The sequence below is a fragment of the Monopterus albus genome, unplaced genomic scaffold (assembly GCF_001952655.1).
Source record: "Monopterus albus unplaced genomic scaffold, M_albus_1.0 scaffold51.1, whole genome shotgun sequence".
Taxonomy (NCBI): Eukaryota; Metazoa; Chordata; class Actinopteri; order Synbranchiformes; family Synbranchidae; genus Monopterus; species Monopterus albus.
In genome coordinates this window covers 6,526,218-6,537,799 of record NW_018127931.1, presented here as the reverse complement: position 1 = coordinate 6,537,799, position 11,582 = coordinate 6,526,218, and the positions used below count along the sequence as shown (strand labels likewise).

The 11,582-nt window shown below is 41.2% G+C and overlaps 1 protein-coding gene and 1 non-coding gene across 3 annotated transcripts in view; both read right to left on the bottom strand.

The window, feature by feature from the left end:
- chst11 (carbohydrate (chondroitin 4) sulfotransferase 11) overlaps positions 1 to 11,582 on the bottom strand; it is an 87,069-nt gene that overhangs the window by 59,414 nt on the left and 16,073 nt on the right. The window lies entirely within an intron of this gene.
- On the bottom strand, positions 3,707 to 3,778 carry trnap-agg (transfer RNA proline (anticodon AGG)). The gene has a single exon. It is a non-coding gene; the product is annotated as a tRNA-Pro (tRNA).

The following is an 11,582-nucleotide window of genomic DNA, read 5'->3' as shown; positions in this document are numbered from 1 at the left end:
GCTGAGGTCCACAAAGAGGGCCCATGCGTAGGTAGCTGGGGAGTTGAGGTGTTGCAGGATGTAATGCAGTGCCATGTTAACTGCATCGTTCACTGATCTGTTAGACCAGTAGGCAAACTACAGGGGGTCTAGCAGGGGGTCTATGATGTCCTTCAGGTGGGCCAACACCAGTCTTTCAAAGCACTTCATAACTACAGATGTCAGGGCGACAGGTCTGTAGTCGTTCACGCCACTGATGGAGGTTTTCTTGGGGAGTGGGATGATGGTGGAGTGTTTGAAGCAGGAGGGGGCTTCACACAGCTCCAGTGACCTGTTGAAGATGAGTGTGAAAATGGGGGCCAGCTGATCAGCACAGGCTTTCAGGCAGGAGGGGGTCACACCATCTGGGCCTGGAGCCTTTCTGATCTTTTGTCTTGCCTTTCTGATCCTTTTTAAAGAGGTCACGCACATCCTTTTCACAGATCATTAGAGGTGGGGGGCTGGAGAGAAGGGTGGTGATTGTTGGGGGAGCAGCTGCTGGGTCTGAGGTGGGGAGGGTGAGGGGGGAGTGTTGTTTGTCAAACCTGCAGTAGAACACATTCTGGTTGTCTGCTAGTTGACGGTCCTCCACAGCTCTTGGATTTTTAATGTATTTATTTTTAATGTATTTGTACCCACAATGTTTTTTTACATTTTGTATCCTCTCAAGCAACTTTTTTATTTATAATTCTTATCTTATCTTATCTCATACAGAATAAATACAAACATATCTTTAATTATTCAGCTTTTTTTTAACTATCCATCATGAGTCCATGAGAACAATGTTATAGAGTGCAATGATGCAGTACTGTTTTAATTTCTCAGTATGGGTCATGCTAATTTTACACTTGCCACTTCTTTTGTAAAGATTTAAGACACACAGTTTCAGCAAAACTGCATATATTGGGCCAAGCTGCACAAACATTCTTTGCTTCCCATAAGGTTCAGTTTTACATTTATTGTTTCAAACACCTGTCTCTGAGTCTGCCCATATTGACATACAGAAGGTAGCCACAAATATTTGTTATTTTTGCATATGGAGCTCCTTCTGGGGCAAATTTACACTAGCCAAATTAGGTGGCTATCTGTCTACATACAGTACATCAGCTTGGCTGTTCTATATGTGGTTTGTGTGCGTTTACCAGGTCTCTATAGTGGAGGTGATGAGTGCAAAGTCAGTATGGCCCATAGTCAGAACAGAGATAGAACCAGTTGTCATCTCAGTTTACTTTTAACTAATTAATTTACAGCACACATAGACAGTGCTGTCCAACAGACAATGTATTTAGTATCATCTTTAACCATTTGATCCAAACCTAATTTCTTTTTCTAGCTATTATTCTTCCAGCACCATGTGGCAACCTTATAAAGTTGGTCATTTACATATTTAAGATACAATTAAAGGATCACACTGCTCTCTACGGGTTGAGAAAATTATACACATTTGTGCTAATGAAACCCTCGATTTATCCAATGCCCCATTGGATCAACTCCAAGATGCACTGTTGTCGTTCAGTAAACAAGGCTGCGGTTCTCCATCTGTGTACAGCTGAGGATGATGAGGGTTTTTGCCTGACAGGGATGATAAATAAAGTTGTTTCTCTTACTTCAGCCACAAACTATTCATTGCATTCATCTCCTTGTGTTTTAGATGTGTTCAACCCCCCACACCAAACTAATGAGGTGAAAAAAAGACTCCAGACACATTCACTGTCAGAAGTCACACTTCAGCTATGCCAACCGGGACATCACTCTGCTCCAATCACAGGCCTCCCTCCCCATCACCATGGCAACCTCATCTCGCCTCCAAAGCAAGCTGGTTGTAGGAGGAATATAAAAGCTTTGTGCATTTGGCATCTCTCTCTATCATTCTTTGTTTCTCTTTCTACCTGACCCTCCCTCCATTCATCTCTGCTTCCATCAACACATGCCCAGCTAGTCCTCATAAATATCTCCTAATCACCATCTCTGGTGATTCATGCATCACTCAGATGGCTAACCTTCAGGTACATCTACAATGCTCCCACACAAACACACAAGCAGAAAACAGATGGGCCTCCTCAGGTCAGAAATGATAGACTACACTGAGGTTCTCCTGGGCTGACTGGCTACAAACATGAGGGACCACAGGAGAGGAGAGGAGAGGTTTAGGTTTTCAAAGCCCCTTTACTGCATCATTGCAAGAAGAAAGACAAAAATGCAACAGTCAATCAGGCACAGAGCAATACATTCTGATTGTAAAAGCTGAAGTTTACAATCAGCTCTCCATCCACCTCCCCTACAGAACATAAACCTCCCAACAGTCCATTTGTGTCTACAAGTCTCCATATTGTTCACCATCTGATAATATGTATACTCCACCCAAAGACGGGTCTTAGACACTAAAACCAGCACTGGCTCGACACAACCAGCACATTACCAGATAAAAAAATGTACCAGTCTATGCACGTTTCTCTTTTTGGCACAGTATTTAGGACCAAAAATAAACAAATTAGGGATGCACACCCATCACTATTTAACTGTTAACCAATAATTAGAATTCCAAATACTTAATACAGTCAGTTGAATAGTTTAAGAAATTGTTAATCAGTTTGCTTAAAAATGGGCTACAGAGCCAACATATCAACTCATAGGGGGTGTGGTGGAAAGCTAATCAGACACCCTTTCCTAACAGATGGCTTCATTAGGCTGGCCACTAGTGAGGCACTATCCTTGCACTTCTGGGACATCGGTACCATCGGACTAGATATTCTCCACCTGCAGGTCTCACAGTAAACAGACTAATACCACAGTATGTTGACATGTTCCTATTTCTAAAAAAAAACAAACATTAGGCTGTACTTCATTTACCAGGTAAAAGATGATCCATATAAAGTGAACTGACAATGGGGGAACCTGCACAAACATGTTCTTGATTTTAAAAAAGCTGCTTCCTGTGAGATCATGAACACAAAGTTCAATTTTCAAAAGCACAGTCAAAGCTTTGTTCATCCTACCACTCATGGATGGCCAGCAGAACCTCCTCCACTGTAACACTACTGTTTGAGTGGATTATACATATTCCTTGCAGGATAAAAAGAAAATAACTAAAAAAAAAATAACCATCAGATAAAAAAATATTGCAAAAGCTGACAGAAGTAGAATGGGAGGCAGATCCTTTAGTTATTAAGCTCTTCTGCTTAGGAACCAAAGCATTCAATGCTGAATATTCAGTCATGAACGTAACTGTTTCTAATGAGGGCTTGGACCCTAAGCGAGAACCATATCCCTAGACCAACAAGCCAAGACAGAAAATGACGTATCACAGCAAATTGTGAGACAAGAGCTAAACCGGTCAGTCAGAAGAAAGCAATGCATTCAGTGAGGTATCTGTCTATCACTATAAAAGACCTACGCTTCCAGTCTTCCCCTTCTTCTAGAGTTTATTCTCATCTAGGAAAAACAATTTGTGGACATTTTCAAGGCAAAAGTTCAACTAAAGTTGGATGTTTGGTCAAAAATTTGGGGAACACAAATCTGTATAAACAGGACAAGGGGTGGGGGCTTGCCTTTAAACCCCTGAAAGATTTCTTGCTACAGGTACTCAGGCACATTGCATTATTTGCACCTAGTAGGGAAGCATTAGGTCTTAAAGCTTGCATAACACTCACTGTATATTCAATCGTGAACGCAACTGTGTTTCTACTGAGGGCTTGTCCGGGATTGGAACCCAGGACCGCTCGCACCCTAAGCGAGAATCATACCCCTAGACCAACAAGCCAAGGCACAGCAGTGCTACTTACAGCAGCATTCCGGTTAAAGGCAGGAATTCAGTCTGCAAAAGCACTGCATGATGAAATCAGGCTTGCCTTTAGACTTTAGCCTTTATACCTCTGAACGATTTCTTGTTACTGGTACACAGGCTCTAAAAATACATTGCATTATTTGAGATACACCTAGCATAGGAGCATTATGTCATACTGCTTGCATAAACCTCACTGTGAATTCAGTAGAGAACAAAACTGTTTTCTTCTAAAGGGCTTGTCTGGGAATTGACCCCGACAACCTCTCGCACCTTAAGCAAGAACCATACTCCTAGACCAATGAGCCAAGACGCAACAGCGCTTCTTGCAGCAACATTCCGGTTAAAGACTGGAATTCAGTCAGTGTAAAAGCACTGCATGTCAAAATCAGGCAGTGTGGCGTCTTTCTCAGTAGTTTTCCCGCCTTTAGTCTTTTTGCTAAGGTAGGCTAAACACTTTTTGGCTATGACCTATGCAAACTTTTAATGAAAAGTGGATGCTTTTTCTCAGACTGGGAGAAAACAACAACGGTATGCTTTTTACATCATGCATTCACAAAAACCACCACGCTCTCTCAGCTGATCTCTGAGAAAGCAAAAAAATACACCTGCAGTAGTGCTGACGAACCTACCTTTGGTGACCTATGTTTGATAAGAGACGGACTGCACCAACAGATCCCACTGGACACCGTAGATGTGTGAATTGTAAAGTATGTGCAGATTCAGCCTGCTAGCTTTAAGTTCTCTGAAGTATTTTCTTCAACAGCTGCTCTGTCTCTGAAACAGGAGCCCAACTATGTGGAAGCATTTACGTTTTGTAAAGCGTTGTCTGAACTGTGTTATAAGCTTCCTTTACACTGCCCCTTGGATGTGGGAATTTTCCGCCTCACTGTTCTGTGTAAAAGGTAGAGTCACGGAATGGGGGGGTAGAAGTTGACCCTCCAAATTACGGCAACCAGCGGTGCTATCTTTGCCGAGACAATTTCACCCCAAATCCTGTATAAACAGGACAAGGGGTGCGGGCTTGCCTTTAGACCCCTGAAAGATTTCTTTTTATTGGTAGTCAGGCTCTGAAAAATATTGCATTCTTTAAGGTACAACTAGCATGGAAGCATTAAGTGCTTGCATAAGGTAGGTAGGTAGGTAGGTAGGTAGAACTTTATTGATCCCACAGTGGGGAAATTCCAGTGTTCCAGCAGCAGTAAAGGACAAAACAACATGACACCATAAGAATAAACAACCCACACATATGTTGAGAAAAGCTCACTGTGCATTCAATCATGATTGTAACAATGCAGGCAGACATGCTCTCTGCCTTTAAGATTAGGCTATAATAATAATAATAATAAAGTCTAGATCTTACTATGTAAAATGCCCTAAGATCAAAGGTGGAAAGTAACTAAGTACAGTTTTGAAGTTCTCCCTGTGCCTCCAGAACCTCCTCGACCCTGTTTAGGATAAGCAGTGTAGATAATGGGTAAATAGATGGATGTACATAAAGCAAATGGGAGGAAACAGGTGACAATCCCCACCGGGACAAAGACCAGCATAAAGACTTTGTGCCATTCACATGTCCACCAACCTTCATACTCACAAAGACATGGATATGGAAATGAGAGGAATGGAGATGGATTTTAAAAGAAAAGAAAAGAGTAGGAAAATGGGAAAAAGCGATCAGGATCAAAGTGGGGAGGAAAAGGAAGGACAAGAAAAGAAAAAGAAAAATAAGAGGATGACAGGAGAGGAGAGGGGAAAATCATTTCAGATTCATATACAAACCTTTTGAATGTGTTGCAGACACATTCATGAGAGTCCCACTCACACCAGACTACAGTTTAAGTCATGGGTAAATATCTGCTTGACCAAGGTTCACTGAGAGTCTGGTCTATATCTGTGTTTATAAAACACGTCACCAGTGGTGGAAGAAGTGCTCTAATTGTTTACTTATGTAAAAGTAAGAATGCCACAGTGTAAAAATACTCTGTTACAAGTAAAAATTACTTAGGTAGAAGTATGGGCATCAAAACATACTTAAAGTACCAAAAGTCAAATAACTCATTATGCAGATCATAGTACATGCCACAATTGTTTTTTAACTATTGATATATTGTGTACATCCAATTGAATGTTGCAGCTGGCAAGTGGAGCGTATACCTTATATGCTTATAATTTGATGCACTGCTGGGTATTTTGTCAATTTCCCACCAGGGATTAATAAAGTCAGATATACTATACCGTATTTTGTATAGTTAATCTGATTCTGAAAAGTAACTAGTAACTAAAGTTATCAAATAAATGTAGTGGAGTAAAAAGCCTAACATTTGCTTCTAAAATGTAGTGAAGTCAAAGTATGAAGCAACAGAAAATGAAGATACTCACGTACAGATAACTTAAAATTTTACTTAAGTACAGTACTTGAGTAAATGTATGTGGTTACTTTTGACCACTACACATCACTGTTATGTGAATAATGCACCAGACACCCCTCTTTAGACTTAAAGCTTTAACTTGCTCTCTCATGCAGGATGCTGCTTCATGTCCAAATAAAGAAGAGGACAGAACAGGAGACAGTGAGTGGGAGTCAGTGGGTAAAACAGAACCCTGGCAATGTTAGATCAGGAGGTTTAGTCTGTGAGCTGTTCTCTCACACACTCTGAGCTGCTTGGTGAGGAGCCACAGGGAGACCAAGCTCCATGGAATGTTTTAGACAAGAGGTTCTCAGTAAAGTGAGTTTCAATTCTCCAGCTTGTGTCTCTTCAATATGCCCCATATTTTCAAATGGCCCTAATAAAATACAAGAAGACTACTCAGTCTGCTGTTCCGGAGGTCAATTAAAAACTTGGTCTTAGTCAGCCCTTGCACCGCCACAGAACTGACCGAGCTGTGGGCCTCCACACCAGATAGGTGAGGCTGGTTAGCAGCCTGTCGATGTATTGGAGTTGGAAGGCAGTGCCTCTAGTGCCTGCTGCAGACGAGACGTTCAGCAGACTGACAGACAACAACTGAGACACTTGAGGTTCACAGTGTACTCTGACCTGAAACAATTACCACAGAAACTTGCAACAAACATACTTATTTCATCATCTGCCCACTGCTGCACTATGTGCTGGTCAGGAAAATTGTAAATGTACCTCCAAATGCAATAAGAGGTAGTCAGAGCAGGTGTTATCCCTATTTTGGGTCAAAATGTGCACCAAGTTTGCACTGCACTAATTAATCAGCATAGACACGGTATCAGCTGCGCCTCTCCTTCTCTGCGTAAGCACATTCGTTCATGGCAGGAAAATACCAAACACACCAATATGCAAGAAAAGGTAGACATGTGCCCAAAGAAAACTGCATAAGGACTGCGAATAAGGTGAATGAAATTGCGCTGGCAGGAAAATAGAACCCTGAAACTCCTTAGGGCACACATAGAGAAAAGTGCAGAACAGAAGATAAGTAAGGAAAAGACTACAGACTACAGTAGAGATGAGAGGAGCAGACATATTGTATGTTATTAACCTTTTGGTATTATGATGTTGTGCTGTGTTGGCCTGGATGTGGTTTGGCTCACTAACAAAAGAGCTGCCTTGTCTTATAAAAGGGCTGCTTGTACTGTAGTGTTTTCATGTCAGCAAGCCATGTAAATACATTTATTTTGAGACACTATTTCATATAATTAGTGTGAGAAGCTATTATAGAGAACTCTTTCTGCTAGTAGCAGCCTCTGCACTATATTTTATAATGAGCATTTTAGAGTTCTTCCAGTTTAAATCAGGAGGGAAATCTGCTTTACAATGGAAATGTGGATAATTTTACAGCACAAAACAGTCAATGGCAGGCATGGGCAAACTACAGCCTGCAGGCCATATACGGCCCGTTAGGCTTTTTAATCCAGCCCACCAAACTTGTCCAAATTATATTATTAAATTATGTTATCATTAAACCTCCTTCGTTTTGCCTTTTCACAATTCTGCAATTCCCATGTTTCCCCAGTAGATGGGGAACTTTAGACACATTGACCTCTGTACTTCGCTTTGCCCTTTGATCCCTTCAGTAAAAATGATCGGACCAAAGAAAAGAAAAGTGGACAGTGAGTGCCGAGTGTTTAACAAGGAGTGGACAACAGCTACTGCTCAGAAGTTGATGGCTAATTTACAAACTCACCAAAAAAAATTTCACTGACAAACTGCAATTCAAGAGTCAGGTGCCAAGGCAAGCTTTATGCTGGCATTCAAATTAGCAAAGGCTAGCAAGCCTTTCTCCGAAGGCCAGTTTTTGAAAGAATGCATGGTAGAGACAGCAGGTCTCTTGTTTATCACGCAGGACAGTGACTCGCCGTGTGGAACTGATTGACAAAGATATATCCTGCGAGTTAAACAAAAAGGCAAAGTCCTTTACATTTTATTCACTAGCACTGGATGAAAGTAACGACATAAAAGACACTGCTCAGCTCCTAATTTTTATCCGAGAGATTAAGACAGTTTTGAGATGGAGTCCCTGAAATGGAATACGCAAGAAGAGGACTTGTATGGCCGGGTTTCTGCTGTCATCGAGAGAATGAAGCTACCTTGGAGTAAACTTGCCAATGTCACCACAGATGGATCGCCAAATTTACCTGAAAAAAAATGTCGGGCCGCTGAAAAATATCCAGGAGAGGGTGAAAGAGGAAAACCCTGACCAGGATGTTATTTTCCTTCACTGCATCATTCATCAGGAATCTCTGTGTAAGTCTGTACTGCAGCTTAATCATGTCGTGAATCCAGTTGTAAAACCTGTTAACTTTATACGCGCAAGGGGACTTCAGCACCGTCAGTTTATTACGTTCCTGGAGGAAACTGATGCGGATCACCAGGACTTACTTTACCACTCTCTTGTGTGCTGGTTAAGTTTGGGCAAAGTGTTTCAACAAGTGTTAGCTGAAAAAACTTAGAAAAATCAACTGGACTAGGTTTTTAGGTTGAAGACGTTTCACCTCTCATCCAAAAGGCTTCATCAGTTCTGAAGTAATGACCTGTCTAAAGTGGACAGCACAACAAACTACGACAGCATTAATTAATTTGAATTTCTCCTCCATAGACAGGTAAACAGCGGTATATGTACTGATGAAAAGAGATGTGTAACACTCCAAACAAAGCAGGTAATTGAGAAACCCCATATAGTAACTTCTCCAGCCTTACAACAATTCTCTCTAATGTTACAGAAATAACACATTAACAGACATGCAACGTGTGTGTGTGTGTGTGTGTGTGTGTGTGTGTTGTTTTTTAAATTTACCGTTAAGTCCCACCCAGTATTGGAAACATCGCTCCCTTTCAAATAGCTTTAAGGTCAGTAAATCAAACCGGTGGTCACTGCGGTTTCCCCCAGACAACCACATACAGTCCCAAAGTAGTGAAATTAATTTCAACAGGTATCTTAGCACCAACAATAACATCATGGGTCATTAACCAGCAACACATTACATGTGGCAGACACACTGGCCTCAAGCAGTAAAAACAAACAGGTACTGTGCTCCAGGGGAATCCAACCTTGATGAGCTGATCTTTCACCACCGTGTGGTGTTTCATACAGGCCGGCTGATCGTAGGTTAGACCCAGGTAAAACAGCGGGTCCCTGTACATAAACATCCCTGGACATGCAGTAACCTCAGGCCCTGTGTTTTTCTCCACATCCTCTGGTCACAGTGCAGCCGGAGGTAAACTATATCCACCAAACCAGGCACAGTCGAAAAATTGCACTTTACACTGATACCCGTGGATGGCTTTTTTTGAATAAGCTTTATTGAATACATACAAAACAAACATGGCAATATAACATTTTGCCAATATGCTGGTGGCACCAGTGGATGTCAGGCAAGCTCACATGAATGTGCAACTGCCTGCAGATTATGGCCATTCAAGGAAATCCTTAAACTATCACATAATACTTAATTTTGTTAGGAAAGAAAGCCTCGCGAGTGAGAGTTTGCGAGACATGTATAAACTGAGTTGTTTCTGCATAGAAATACTAGAACATATGTACACCTATTTTTTTTACTTTAGGCCATATCTAAGATGATAATTTACCGTTGTAACATTGTAGATAACTCTAAGTAAAATCATGTAGAATCAAGCCATGGGCACTTTAAAGTAACTAGGTCCAAACTCGTGACTTTTATCAAAAAGTGACCAGGATGCTCATTTAGACATGAAGTCAACACGTTAAGGTGACATGAGAAATAATGAAAAGGGGTGTAAGTCTGACAGGGGCTATAAATGTATAATTTGTACATTTTGAGAAATATGGTTCTTTGCTTTTTTGACAAGCATTAAATAAGAAGATAGATACTACTCTCATGTCTGTACACTGACAGAGCTAGAACCTAGAGGTTATTAGTTTAGCATAAAGACTGGAAGCTAGTTGAAATAGCTAACAAATCACAAAAGGTCAACAGCTCTTAGAGGTAAATAGTTCTGGCACATAACTTCTCATAAAACCACAACTTGGTTTTACATTTCTCTTTCTGCACAAGAAGGAGAAAGTCGGGTGACATGACATAAAGTGAGGAAAATGCAGTGGATGGATGGGTTGCAAAAACATAGGTGACTGCTCTTTTTTCAAATGGATAGTCTTTGATTATTTTAACCACAATCATTTCATAACCTTGATGACATTGGTCCTCAAACAAGTTTTTTTTTTCCTCTGGAGAAACACAAGCTAGTTAAATATCCTCTTCTTCCAGTCTCACTAAATTAAGCTATGTCATTTGCCCCCTGGCTTCAGCTTCTTACTTATTGAACAGACAGAAGAGACTTCTCATCTAAATCCCAGTAAGAGGATAGTTTGACATTTTGGGAAATACTGAAGAGCTACACTTGCTTCCAAAATGTCAAACTATTACTTGACTTTAAGCTGTCAAGTAATAAAAGGAGAACTTCAGAAAGAACCTTGCTCTTGCTCTTGCCCTTGCAGCATTTTTGCAGGTATCAACCTGAAAGTAGTAGAAAAGTGCAAGAGCCTGTCATAGAGAAGGTAAACTGACAATGTCATCAACTCATTCATGACAGGTAATAGGGCTTAGGGAAAGTCTGGTCCTCATTTTGAGAAACTGATGTGAGGTGAGGAACTGAGGTGCTATAAATACCAGAGGCATGATACAGAAGCTACCAGTCATCTCCACCAAGAGTTAAAGAGCTAGTACCTAAACCTGTAGCTCTGCCCATCTATAGAAGCTTTTCTACAGTCAGATCTAACAAAGAAAAATATACATGAAGAAAAGACTGTCCATTAAATTTTGCTCTTTATTTGCACTTTGTATGTCCTGGACTTCTCTCATCTTTCCACTGCTGTATAACTTCATACGCCCTTCTTCTCATCCCATTATTTCTTCCCCTTATCCCTCCTTTTCAAATCAAATCAAATCAAATTTTATTTGTATAGCGCCAAATCACAACAAAAGTCATCTCAGGACACTTTACTAAGTAAGGTCTAGACCTTACTGTTATCAATATTATTACATAGGGGAAACCCCTTTATGTACATCCATCCCCCTTGAGCAAGCACTTGGTGACAGTGGGGAGGAAAAACTCCCTTTAACGGAAGAAACCTCCGACAGACCCCGGCTCTTGGTGGGCAGCCTTCTGCCTCGACCGGTTGGGGTGAATGGATAGAGGAGAGACAAAAGAAGAAAAGCAACAAGACACAACAATCAAACACTGATCAGGTTGATGTGGCTGGTGACTGCTCGTCAGAGACGTAGAGCTCCAGGGCCAGGGCAACCTGCAGAAAGGTACAGGGAGAGAGAGAGAGGACACACTAC